Source organism: Phasianus colchicus, chromosome 5 (assembly GCF_987193195.1).
Source record: "Phasianus colchicus chromosome 5, bPhaCol1.hap1.1, whole genome shotgun sequence".
NCBI lineage: Eukaryota > Metazoa > Chordata > Aves > Galliformes > Phasianidae > Phasianus > Phasianus colchicus.
In genome coordinates, this window is record NC_143440.1 from 24,827,790 (window position 1) to 24,841,474 (window position 13,685).

General features: G+C 46.8%; 1 protein-coding gene across 10 annotated transcripts in view; it reads left to right on the top strand.

Moving 5' to 3' along the window:
* The first annotated feature begins 124 nt into the window (after nucleotides 1–124).
* Nucleotides 125–13,685, top strand: part of PHF21A (PHD finger protein 21A) — a 121,013-nt gene continuing 107,452 nt past the window's right edge. For 2 of the 10 annotated variants that reach the window (XM_031593480.2, XM_031593487.2), the window contains exon 1: nucleotides 127–444. The gene's annotated coding sequence lies outside the window, so the exon portion shown is untranslated. Of the gene's footprint in view, nucleotides 445–554; nucleotides 576–685; nucleotides 889–970; nucleotides 1,211–1,411; nucleotides 7,546–13,685 lie in introns of those variants that run through there. The other 8 variants (XM_090140953.1, XM_031593481.2, XM_031593488.2 and 5 more) reach the window with 7 other exon arrangements.

The following is a 13,685-nucleotide window of genomic DNA, read 5'->3' on the forward strand; positions in this document are numbered from 1 at the left end:
GGCCGTCGGCGGAGGGATCCGTCGGCGCGGTGCTGCGGCCGGGCCGGGTGAATGGGATTGAAGAAGAGTTCAGCTTCGCGGCTTGTTTTTGTGTCACAGTTTCTCTCCTCCTGCGCCTCGCCGGCTCCGTGCCTCCCGCCCCGCCCGCCCCCTCCTCCCCGCCGCAGGAGGAGCCCCCCGCGGACAGGGGGAAGGAACAGGACCCCACGGAGGCGAGAGCGAGCGAAGAGGAGGAGGAGGAGAAGGGAGCAACCTACCATCTTCCACTCCCCGCTTAGCTTAAAGAAAGTGAGAGGAGGAGAGAGAGAGAGGCGCCCGGAAGAGGGGCACAGGGAGGCCCGGAGGAGCGGCGGCCCCAGCACCCTCCCCCTATGAAGAAGAGTCCTCCCCCTCGCAGCCAGGTCCTGCCAGGGGGCCCGCCGCCGCCGCACCGCCGCCAGCAGGGTGTAGTATCCCGCCTTCCTCCTCTCCTCCTCCTCCTCCTCCTCCCTGCCCCCCCCCGACCCCGCCGCCCCCCGCCCCGCGCCCAACTTGCGCCGCAACTTCGCCGCCGCCCCCGGCCCCTCCCCGGGGAGGTGTGTGTGTGTGTGTGTGTGTGTGTCGGTGTGTCTGTCTGTGTGGCTGGGGGGGGGGGGGGGTGCAGCGTCCCGGGGCGCCGCGGCCCCCGGGGCCCCGCCAGAAGTTTGCGGGCGGGGCGAGGAGGAGGAGGGGGACGCGGGGCCGAGGGAGGTGGCGGCCGGGCGGGGGGAGGAGCGGGCCGGGATGACACCGCGCCGGGCCCCCGCGGGGACGGGGGGCTGCGGGCCCGCTCCCTCCGGCCGGGCCCAGCGCCGCGATGCTGCCGGGGAAGTTTGGTGCCGGGCTGGGGGACGATGCCGCTCGCTCTCGGTGATTGATCGTTCGTAGTAAACCCGCTGCCGCAGGCTTTTTTTTTTTTTTAATAATTTTTTTTTTTTTTTTTTTAAATTTTATTCCTTCCTTCCTCCACCTTCTTTTCGTTCGTCTTTGTGGCCCGAGCAGCGGCCGGGAAAATTCCGCTTCTTCTGCAAGTTGTACTCCGCCGGCCGCTGCCCCCGCCCCGGGCCGCCCGCAGCGACGCTCCGCTCCCGGCCCGCGCCGTGCCCCGTCCTCATCGCCGCCGTCCCTGCCCTCCTCCGTGCGTAGGTGGAGCGGCCCTGTGTGGGACTCTGCCATTTGGTGTGCTGCTCGTGTGCGTGCTCCTTTCTTCGCTCGTCTCCGTGGTGGTGTTTTCCTTTTTCCCCGTTGTTGTTTTTCTTCCCTTTCTCTCTATTATTCGGAGCTCCGCCGTCGGGCGAGCCGCTCCGCGGCCGCAGTTCCGTGGTGCCGGGGCGGGACGGCGCACCTGGGCTCGGGGTGGGTTTGGGGCGGCCGGGTGCGTGAGGTTCTCCCTTCAACTTCTTCTCAAGTGTCAAAAAATGAGGCCGGGAGAAGATGAGCTTCAATATGGAGAGGTTTCCAAGTTCCTAATTCTTGGGGGTGGAGGAAAGAGTGCCATTGGAGAGTGGCTTTTGTTTTCGATTGGTGAACAAATGTCATCGCATTTCGGTCACGTGCTGTTATATTCTTTGTTCGGCTATCAAACTATGGTATCTGCTACACCTGTTCCCACTTTTTAATCGCGTGTAACGGTGACTGCCCGCAGACCTGCGGAGAGGCACGCGTCCCTCCCTGCTCCCCTCCTTCCCCCTGCGTGCTGTTTGGGCCCGAGTGCCAGCTCCACCATCAACTTTTCTCTGCTATGGGGGGCTGCATGGACAGGCCCCTGGCGCAGCACCTGCGTGCCGGAGGGCTGCACGGGATGCCGGATAGGGGCAGGCACACACCTGGGCCCGTGGTGTTATCTTTGCTGGAGCTGCTGCTGCCTGCTGTCAGGGCAGGGGGCGGACACCCGTGTGCACCGCAGGAGGTAACTGGGGCTTGTCATCCTTAGCTGTGCGTCCTCGGGTGTCAGAAATAAGGGCCGGAGCTGTCTGTTTACTTTTTGTTTCTCCCTTGTGGCTGTGCTTGCCTGTAACAAGGAGGACGCCTGGGTAGTCTCGCTTCTGTCATTGGTTTCCTCTGTGCCTGCCGGTGTGCTATGGAGCAGGGAAGTGCCGGGCTTTGATGGGAAGAAGCTTGTTTGGAACTTAACTGGTGCAGGTAGAAGCCTTCTTCTGAAAGCCTTGGAAAACTAGGACTCTGATGCCTTTACCCAGTTAACATGTAACGCTGAAACTTCTATGTTAAGTTTGTTGATGTCTGTGCATATAACTCTATAGTTTGTATCCAAACATTGACACTAAGTTCCTAGTAAGACCCGGCTCTTAAACAATCAAGAAGTTCTTAGAACCACACATGTTAGCTGGAGAAGTTAGTTACCACGCATTAGTAGAAAGATCACAGGGTTTGAGGATTCTGTTTGCATCTGGCATGTTGCGTGACAGTTCAATGGAACTATTTCTTTGAAGGTTTGTTTTTTTTTTAATTACTGTTTTTAATAAGGAATTCTGTCGCTGAGTAAACGAACCTTTAAATCTGTGTTTGGGGGGGAAAAAAAATAGATGGTTCTTCTACATGTTTTTAAACTTTTCAGCCTAACTGTGGTAGAAACATTAGATTGTTGTCTGGTAGTTCTTATCATCCAGAAGTTTGGGCTGATAGTGAGCATTAAGCAGTGTCTGGATTCTGTGCTGTGTATGGGACGCCCCTCGGAGGCCTGGAGAGCCGCTTGCCCAGCAGCTGGAAGGTGCTCACTCAGCACCTGCTGCCCACCCTGCCCCCGGTGTCTGGCCATGCTGAGCAGGCAGCTTGGAACTGGGGTCGGGTTGGGGAGGGGCCTTGGCGGTGCCTGTGGGCTGTAATTCAGAGTGCCACATCAAGGAATATATGTATTTTTTTTTTCTTTGGGATTATGTTGCTATTATTCATCTGAAGATTTCTATCTGGAAGCTTTTAATCTCTGCTCTTTTTGTGCGTCGTGGTCTGGATTTGTTGTGAGGTAGGAGGAGGCATCGGAGGGGGAGGGTTGTTTTCTTCCTCTAGGGAATGAAAATAGAAAACTTCCCTTCAGAGAACTTAAATAGAGAAAAAGAAGGGAGCTGTGAATTTTCTGCAGTTCAAAGAAAAATACGGATGTATTTTTCGAACTCCAACAGTAAGATCTCTGCCTTTGGTTTAGGTTTTGTGAAGCTCTCTTCACTTGAGGCTGCTCGGCTTCAGCTGTGCTTCAACTCATTGGGCCTAAAGAGTTCTTTCTGCAACTTGGCACTGTTTTTAGAGATGAGCTTTTGCTTGTGCGCCTTGTTCAACTTTGCTGTAGAAATTCTAATAAAAAAAAATCCTCCGACCGGATCTGTGCAGCTGATAAGAACTTTTTAAGCTTTTTTTTTTTTTCTCCTGGGAAAATAAGTATTTTAGTAGTGCTTCAGAAATTGGGAGTGCAGCTGGAGCACTGCAATAGTGAGCGCGGCTATAGCCGAGGCTGTTGGTGCAGTTTGTTTATAATGGTCATGATTGCATATGAACGTGGTGTAGCCTCTCAGTTCCTTAGCACTTTGTAGAGGCAGGGTGAAGCTTATGCAGCGAAGTGGACCGATCCTATTGGGATTTGTTTATAAGGGAGATTTCTCTTTCAGCTCCACACTGTCTGCACAGACCTTGAAGGACTATCTTGTTTCTTACGTTAGGGGCGCTTGGCGTGCGCTTACAGAAACTCAAGATGAACGTCACGTGAGGAACATATGTTGGTGCCTTAACCTTTTTACTGTTGTTTCAGTTTTGTTGCTTCTTGGTTTTGTTTAAAATCATCCAGAAAGGCCTTCACAGCCTGGTAGGGCTTTGCTTTTTGAAGGGGGCATTGTGGGCAATGCGAGCTGTTCCACAGCCTGGCCTTTAGGAGAGGCTCCTCATGCAAAAGGGCAGTGCTAAAAACCTATTATCAAGCTTGTAACAGTATTTCTTTACTGTCCCCTTCACCCTTTATGCTCACAACTGTGCGGTCACATGCGTAGCTGTGTGCTAGAAGTATAAGGCTCCACAAAGGCCTGGTTCCTGCATGTTCATGAATTGCCCTTGTTCAATTATTCTGTGCCAGAAAGCAGCTCACATCCTGCTTCTGATGTATTTTAACTACACAAAGGTTACTTAGGAGCAAGCTGTGTGCTGGGAAGGTGGGGCAGTGCACAGGGGGTGCGGGGTGCTGCTGGGGAGGGAGGTTAGGTATGTATCTGCAAGTAGAGGGTGAGCTGAAGGATAGTTTTTATAGGTATCCTACATTAATATTTCATGTTCAGCACAGCACAACACTGATGTCTGGCTTGTGCTGGTGATAGAGAGATGCCTTATGCAGGCAAAAAAAGAAGTTTATTTACAGCTGGGGGGAAACTTTGTGTTTTTTTTCTTATTACAAATACAATCTCATTGCAAACAGGGAAAAAAAAAAAAAAATCCCACAGAACCTGTGTGTTTCTGAGCTGTAAATAATGCATGGTTCTTGCACCTTCCTTACTCTTAAAATTGGTAAAGTATGTTTTTAAGTTGCTTGACTCTGCTTTTATGTTACAACTTAGCAGAAGCGGGGTGCCAAGTGTGGGTATAGATGGCTGCAAAATGTACAAAGAAGTCAGTTATTTTTAGAAATGTATTTAGCACTGAGGAAAGGCGTGCTTGTGTAACAATCAGGCTTTATAGTTGCGCTCACCTGTCTTCAAAATAATCTTTAAATCTGTAGAAAGCTCAGAAAGATGCGTTCCTTTGGACTGGGCTGAGTGCTGTGCCTGCTCCCTAACAAAGCTGCAACTTTGCCACCGACCCTTTTGTTTTAAGACTTTGATCGTCCTGGGCTTTTGAGGGAAAAAAATGCGCTCCTTGGTCTAGGTTTCTCTGCAGAACTTGTTTTGTATTGTGCTGTTTACATCACTTTAATATCTCCATAGGAATTATGAAGTACCCTGTGCCTTAAAAGCTCTGTGCCGAGGTGGTTTGACCTATTGAACGCTCCTTCTTACCTGAGGTTTCTTGTTCATTGTCGCTGCAAACGCTCGCTCTTTGATTACAGATTGTGTGCTCAGAGCATCCTGCAAAAAAAAAAAAAAAAAAGAAAGACCCAAAAACCCCACCAGAAAGCAAACATCACCCCAGCCTGCCGCTTGCTGTTAGCGGTGGAATGCATTTCTGTGTGGTACATAAGGAGCGAGGCTCTGCTTAGTGTGAGCTGTCTCGTAGGCCGTGTTCACGCCGCTTCTATTTTAATGCCTGATGCCTTAAAACGCGCGTCTTCCGGCTGCTGCCCTTCCCTGACAGCACCGTGCTCCTAGGACAAAAGGCGGTGTTAGCAAGTTCACTTGTGCTGGTTGCCTCTTAAAACGATGGGCTGTACCGTTGCGTGTGTAATTAGAAATATGTTTTGAAAACACAGCCAGTGCATTTTCGTGAATGGGATCACGGAGACGTGGAGGGGGACGTGCTGGAGGGCAGGTTGGGGCCTCTGAGGTGGCCTGAGCCTGTCTGGCCTTGGGCCTGCAGGAGGGGGACTCGCACCTAGCGGAGGGCTGTGGTCAGGCTGCTGGCTGTGTCTGTGCCTGCGTGACGTTTGCTGTCAGTGCTACGAACGTCCATTCCTTCCCGTGCTCCCCTCCAAGCCTGCCGTCCCACCGCAGGTAATGCGTGTGTCCCACAGGCTGCAGGTAGTTAATGGGAGAGCTCCAGTGGTATCCGAGTCAAGATTTAAATTGTTTTAGCGAAACTTCTGAGTAATCGCAATAATTATTTTCTGTTAAGCTGACTGATAGTAACTATGGCAACAGCTGTCTTTGGCCTATGGACAGTATCACTGTATTGACTAAACCCTCAGATGCTTCTGAGGCCTTTTGCCTATGGGGGCGATGCGCTAGGACGTCCGTCAGGTGACGGGGATGCTGCCTTCCCCTCGCTGCAGCACGGGGCCCTCTGCCTGTTTCCCTGGGTGCTGTGCTCCTGCTCGCTAGCTGACAGCGCTGCACGGACCGCTCTTCCACATAGGCTGGTGAAATGTACTGATCCTTAGAGATGGAATTACAGGGGCATGTTCCTGTTTCTTAACAATAAGAAAAATCGGGAGGAGAAAGAGGAAGAAAACAACAAGGAAGACTTGTTCATTTTGAGCGCTGGTTGTTTCCTTCCTCACTGAAACCTTCTTAGAGCAGACTGGTAGGGGGAGCTGCCCTTCCCTTTGCTGAAGTACAACGTATTCTTCTCTGAGGCCTACGCTGAGATGCAGCTATTTAGCGTGCAGCTAAGCTCGGCTGCTTCTTGGAAGAGACGTGAGCTTCTGCTTCAGCACGGCTCAGAAATGGAGGAAGAGAGCATCTCTTTCCAGCTGACTAAATTCTGGACAGGAAGAATGTGCCCCTCACCAAACGTACTTTTCCTATTGATATTCAGAAGAGCGCTCTTTGAAAACAGGCTTTAGCACTAAAAACATAGCAGTCCTGGAAAAAAAATGTAACATCTCTACGTGCAGTGAGATTAAAAAGCCATACTCTGTTCTGCATCCTTGAAAGTAGCTAAATTGCTGATTTCTCAATTGTCAGATAGCTGACGTGTTTATACTGAAGTCTTTGTCTCCTTAACAGCTCCAGCCTGTGAGTGGTAGCTGCTGGCTCCCCATCCCTGTGCGGTGCGTGTGTTCTTGCCCGCAGAGGTGTGCAATATGGCCTACAGCTGGGATCTCTGCTGAGCACTGTTTGTGCAAACTACAGCCCCCAGTGTGCCGTGCTCTGATGTTATCTGCAGGCTTGTCTGGGTAGTGATGCACTGCTGCATCTTGGGACTTGTAGTTTGCACATGCAGGAGCTTGAGGCGTAGGGTGACAGGTGAAATATGCTATAAATCCTAGAAACTGAATCGTTGCTGCCGTGAGCAATCCCTATCAGTACTGCCGGCTGCTGCTGCTGTGCAGCAGCACATACATTTATCCATGAGTCGGCTTCTAGTCAAGTGGTATCTTTAGGGAAAAGCAAGTGATGAAGTCAGTCCTCCAGCTGCACGTGTGTTTTTATACAAAGAGTACATAAGTAATTGCATGAATCTCTTGTCTCATCTGTGATTGCAAGTACAGTGTTTGATCTTCTGGAAATTTCAAGGTAATGTTGTGGATGGAAACGTGGCAGGAAGCGGCTCCCCTCTGTGCTACTGGTGCCTTGTTCCTCCTGAAGTGCTGCCTGGTGCTTACAGTGGATTCTGACACAGGGAGAGGACATGTGAGCAGCTCTTTGCCTGGCGAAACCTGACTTCACTGTGCGGCTGCTTCAACTGAAACCATGAGGGCACAGGGAGGTGTGCTGCTTTCCTGCCATGGCAGTTAGTGACATCACTGTTGTCACCACGGACACACAGAATCCCCGGTTCCTGTGTTGGCAGTTGAGGCCAGAAGCACATTGCGGCCAGTGCTCTTGTCACACCACGCTTCAGCTCTGGCCATTGAGCTTGGATTCATGTGGAGCTTGCATCGAAGAAAGCAAAGCGTTTCTGGAAAGGAGATAGAGGAATAGGAACTTTTTCTGAAAGGTGGTTTGTTGGGTTTTTTTTGTTGTTGTTGTTTTGTATCCGTAAGAATTACTTGTTTTCACGTTGACTTCTGTTGAGTAGGACTTGCTGTTAATGTGGACGTTAATGTGATTTCAATTGTTAGGCCTGTAGCAAGCTTAGTATTTGCTGTAGTCTTGTGTGCCAAGTCTTGGATACTGCAGTTGTCTTAATTTTGAAGTAAACAAGTGCTTAGCTTTAACTCTTGATCCCAATTTATTAGGTCAATTTATTAGTTCTGAAGTTTGTGGGAAATAATAACCGAATAAGGCTTATCATTAAGTGCCAAGCAATACCAAATGAGCCTTTTTGATGTTTTTGAAGAGTTTAATTAGAGCTCCAGTCCTGTAAAAGTTGGTTTGTGTTTTACTTTAAGCTGTGCGTAAGTCTGTATGTCTAAGATCAGTAGTATTGCGATCAGGACCTCCAAACGTCTACAATTGGAAGTAGTTTCTGTGCGTCCACCATAACTAGCTTATATCTAGGTCTGCATGGCAGAATTCTTCTCCATGAAATTCCACTCAATATGAATTTAGAGCGTATATTTCCTTTGTAGTCGTGCGAAAAAAGAAAGTTGACAAAAAAAAAGCTGTTTTCTCCTTCACCTGTACAAATTTTAAATGTGACAGATATTTAGGTACTGATAGCTTCTTCGAGGCTGGGGATGTATTTTGTCAGCACTGATGGGTTGTATGGGTTGTACTTTGCTGACACCTCTGTTTAAAACAGATAGAAATAAGTGAAATCCATACCTAAAACCTTGCGTGTGCTGTGACGGTTAATAATGTTTGCTGAGGGCAACTTTAGTTTTCTTTAAGGATTCGCAGCCGATGGAGAGCAAGCTGCTGGCAGGTCACACAGTTAGCTAAATAGTTACTATTGGTGTATTGACATAATTAGAACGTTGTTATTGTTGCAGTGCAAGGATGAAAATCCCTTCACCAATTGGAACCACGCAACTGGCAGAAGAAGAAACTGAGATAAATCCCTATGTAGTGGAACGGTGATGAATCTTGTCCTTCAAGGACGTAGTACCCTCTGTGCAGAGCCTGTGACAGTGCCCCTTGTAACGATGCTGTATCAGGGTATTCGAGATAAGGAATATGGGTAATAGGGATGTACAAAAGGATTTGGTGCGTAGCTTTACAGAGCAACTCCTCTGTAAGTATCTCTTATCTCATAAGAGCAAATGCGTCCTGATCTTGGAGGGAATTCAGGCCCTGTTGAAGTCGATAGGAAGTCTGCTTTTGGATCAGGAGTGCCACGGGTGACTTCATTTCCTCCCCCCTCCAAAGGTAGTTGTAAAGGTCTGCAGCCCCTAAGAGGGTTTGAAGAATCTGGCTTCTGTTTCTGATGTTGCTGCTGGCCCTTGGATCTCACACCAGTTACTTTGTGTGCCTGTGTCTTTGCTGTTCCTTTAAAAAAGTGACTAATACTGAGTTCCTGTAAAGCTTTGTAAGAACGTGGAATGTATTTATTCAGAGCTTTTGCTTAATGTGCTAACACAACAAAATTTTACATGAAAGCCAGAAATTAGTCCTTGACACGTCCAAGGATTTGTCTCTGTCTCTTCTTTTTTGCCAGTATGACAAAAACTGCTCCAGTTGAGGTGATCGGTCTTAAATTTGCATAACCTAATGTGTGATGGATTTTAAAAATAATTAAAACCAAACAACAACAGAAGGCACTCAAAAAAAAAAAAACAAAAAAAAAACAAAAAAAACCCAAACCCTATACCTCTAAGAAACCTTTTTCATAACTTTGTAGAAGGATGGCCTGTGCTAACAATGAAACTTTTGCTAGTTTGGATCAGGGCTTAGCTTACAATAATTGTCTCTGATAAACTCTTTATCGTGTAAATCTTGTTGCATGTGCAGTATGAATTTGCTGTGTTAAGGATGCTCTTGTCAGTGACTCTGAGTGGAAAGGATGTGGCAACCCGAGCTTCCTTTGCTACCCTTTCAGATTCTGTTCTGGTCAGGAATACACTGGGAAGGACTAGAACAGTTTTTGCTGTTTCTGGGCACGAGATAGCTCTGAGCCAGCTGCAATTCTTTTCCCTCTCCCAAAGGTGAATCCCATCATACCTCTTATTCTGCATTATCAGAAAATCCTGCCGAAATGGCTGGATTTATCACCATGAGACTTATTTCAGAATCAGTCTGTTTCCATTGCCTGCCTGCTTTGATATGTTTCACCAGCTTTGCTTTTTCTTTGAACTTCAGGCTTTAAGTACACGTGGAAATCTCCCCCTTCTCGTAATTATTGTGAATTCTTAACACTGGATGTCAATTTCTTCTAGACTTCAAGCTTGCAGTGTACTTGCAGTGTTTTCTCCCAGCTTACTTCTTGCAGGAATGATACTTGGCTGCCTGGCTATTGGTGCAGAGCTCTAATAGGTTGTGCTGTGCTTAACTGAATCACGTGTCTGTTCCTGTGATGATGAGCTGCAAATTTTGCAGCCAGTCAAAATGTAATGCTGTTGGTCTGTTCCATCTAAGTGCACGCTCTGGGCTGGTCCCTGACTGGATGAGCACTAAGCTGTGAGGTTGATTAGTTCAGTGCAGATCTGTGCCTGTGCTAATTAATGCAAGCACCGCAAGTTGTTGTTTTGGATTGCTGTTGTCATTGCTACAGAACTGCATGAGTGGGAAGACTGATCTTAGATTTGCTCCTTCCTGGTGTAAGATAAGCATGTCTGATTCCTCAGAAGTTTGGACCTCCTTTCTGTTTTCTCTTTTCTAACTTAATCTGCCTCCTCTGCCTCTTGGTTTTGTCCCAGACTATTGGTTTCCTATATGCTGAGTAAATTTTTGATATAGTGGATGATTACAGCATTGCTCCTGTTAGCTGACTTGCTCAAAAGCTTTTGAAAACTTTTACTAAGGAAGTTGACGGGTATCTGTTAAATCCCTGCTTTGTGTGTGTGGAAAGGTATTACACATGAGGCAAGTCTTTATTTTCTCTCAGGTCTGTCAGACTCCTGTGACTTCCCCAGGAATTCTTGCATAATATGGGAAAGGTGATAAAATACTATCCATGCATTTTTCCCTACAATTTTGCTGCTTTGCATGTGAAATTTGTTTTAAGCTATGAAACTTCCCTTGTGTTGTTTGATTTTTTTTTTTTTTTTTTTTTTCTGTGTTGCTTTTGATGCTGTAATCATATGAGTCCAGACTCATATGGTCTTCTTGGGGATCAGAGGTTGTGTTAGAAGGGGCTTGACGTCATGCAATAAGCTTTCACATATGTTTCTGGTCCTCATATGGCTTCCACACCTCCCCCCTCGCCCCCCCATTGTGTAATGACCAGAGTCTAAATAGAGAGAAGCTGAGGTTCTGAGGTTTTGTTTTTTTTTTCCCCTATGGGATTTAACAAACAAAAACCCTTAAAACAGCAGGAAGAGCACTATGTGAGGATGAGGTAATGAAAGGAGCACGTAAGAATTCTTATGTGTGTGGAGACAAATGTGTTTAAACATCTTTTCCAGCCCAGAAGTAGGACTATTAAAAATCTGGGCATTAAATTTTATAGAAAAGAATTAGTTCAAATAAGTTGCAGTAAGAATGGTCACTGCACTGATAGCACAGTAGTTCTGTGAACATGAACATTGCAAGTGTCAGTCTTGGCATCACAGAGTTGGAGGCTCTTGGTGCTGCTGTGGTACACGCAGCATTAGTTCAGTACCCTGTGCTGTTTGGCCTCATCTGGCTGTGTGCCCTCTTGCCATGTGGCTGCTGTCTCCCATCCCCTAGGACAGCATTGCAGTGGGGCTCTCATGTCTGTGGAACCAGAGGATGCCAGCAGGAGAGCAGGTTTAGGTTGTAGTGATGCTGATGTGAAGGGATCCGAAAGAGGGTTGTCCCTCAGCAGGACGTTAGTGCCTTCTGCCCTGGGTGAAACCCTGCGGGGATGGATCCTGGCTCTATGACAGCAAAAATCACATGAGAGAGAGGGATGATTGACTACTTCAGACTGCTGATCCTTTAACTTGGAAGGTGCAATCATGCCATGTTTTGTGAAACACTTTCATTCTTCATCAGCATTGGGATTTATCTATAAAAATGGATACAACTGCGTTATAGCATTCCAACTCCAAGGAAACAATCAGTTTAAAAAACCGTGGCAGTCAGTGTGAGTAACAGTAAAGCCATACCTTGGACACTTTTTCATGTAGCAGGAGTCTACTTTCACTCTATGGGAGTCTTGTACTCAGCTTTTTTTCCATTAAACACTAATTTTGTACTTACGTGATTTCATGTTAGATTGACAGGGATTCTGTGCTATGTTTACATGATCTACTATGTAAATCTTTTTACTTATATTGAATAATCATGGTTTTGAGAAGAAAAGAACTTCCATTAAGTGTATGGTGACTTGAATTCTTCCTTTCAGATTAGCGACTACTTTCAGTACTCCCACACTGAGTGTGACTACCCCAGCTACAAATACCATTCTCCAAATGCTACAGTTCCCATTTGTGAGCTTATGAAGGGAAGAAAAAACTGAAGGCTTCTAAGGGGTGAGAATGGAGAACGTAAAAGGGAAAGGGGAGGCAAGATTTGATACCTGTGCCTGTAGTATGTACAGGGAGCAGCAAGAGTGTCAGCTGACTGGAACATAAGGGAAGGAAGATGAGAGCACATCAGTGTAATAATTTTGGAGTGCTTCCTGTTGACTTGTTAATACTGCATGGTATTTGGCCCAGGCAATCCGTTGTTGTGAATCAGCACAGTTTATTCACTGGAGTATAGGTGTGCCTGTCGTTATTTGAGAATCTGCTTCACTTGAAAGATAACAGGTCAGTCTGGTGAATATTATCATTGCTGTGTTTCAGATTAGAAGCTGAGGCAGAAATGAGTTCATTTATTCTGCTTTGCTATGTGTTTGTTGAAGGCTTTCACCCAGAAGCAGAGGCCTTCCCTCTTGCGTTAATTCAGGAAACTGCCCACTTCCTTCAAGTCCTGACTGTTGCTGCAGCACAAACAGAAACAAGCTTAAAGGCAATCTACTGATCATGTATGGGGTGGTGTACAAATAAGCAATGCTTGTCCCAGAGGAGATGAGACTCTCATAGAACAGATCATACAAAATATGGAAGGTACTTTTGTTTTTGAAGTTTGGGATATATTCTCATATTCGGTTATCTTGGATTGAAGGAAAAGTAGGTGTTTGAATAAGAAATGGAGACCTTATGGTGCATAGGGGAGATTATGATTAATAGATGAGAATTTGAAATCCTATGGGAGTGTGGAGTTGCATAGATAAGGCCCGCTGCCCAGAAAGAGGCCAGAGTTAAGTTCTGCAGGGCTTGAAAAAATATCAAAAGGTGGTGGTGGTTGTTGCTCCTGGATTTTTATTTATTTATTTATTTATTGGTCCCCCTTTCTGGCTCTCCCTTATGCTATAGTAAAATTGCAATTTTTTGGTGCTAAATTCCCATGCAAGTGTGGTTATGTTTCTACAGATACTGTTACATATTCTTAATGCACCCAGAGGGTCGGAGTTAAGGTTAGTACTTACATTTACTGAACCGAAACATCTCCAGAATGCACTTTGTCTATGATCAGTGTGTGAATGCTTCTGTCATCTCCAGTGCATAATAATATCACTATGTTTCTGTATCATGTTTTATGAGTCTGGGACAAAGGATTTAACTTAGTCAGTTGCATGAAGCAGTTCAATGCACAGCAAAAAACCAGCTTCATCAGTGTTGAAGTCTTAGCTGCTTGGTAAACTATTCAGTACGTAGCTGATGTGAGCAGAATTCTCCAGCTGTCCCATGTGAGCGCTGCTGAGAGTCAGGTATCTTGCTCCATGAATCTGGACAACCCACTTTTCCGAGTGGAGAATCAGCAACGTTGGTAATGCTCAGATTTCAGCATGTGTCCCAGCTGCTGGGTCCAGCGTTGCTTCCACTGACTCTTCTGGTGCTGCTCATATTCCAATGCAAACGTGAGAGATCCGGCTCCCTTTTTGTTATATACCTCAGTACCTAGTGTAAAGCAGCTCGCTGGAAGGTGTGAATCTGGTGTTTCAGACTTCATGGGATTGATTCAGTGACTATCCATAGCGTTAGGCTCTGGTGTGGTGTTGAGTAATGATTATTCAAATTCGTGTCT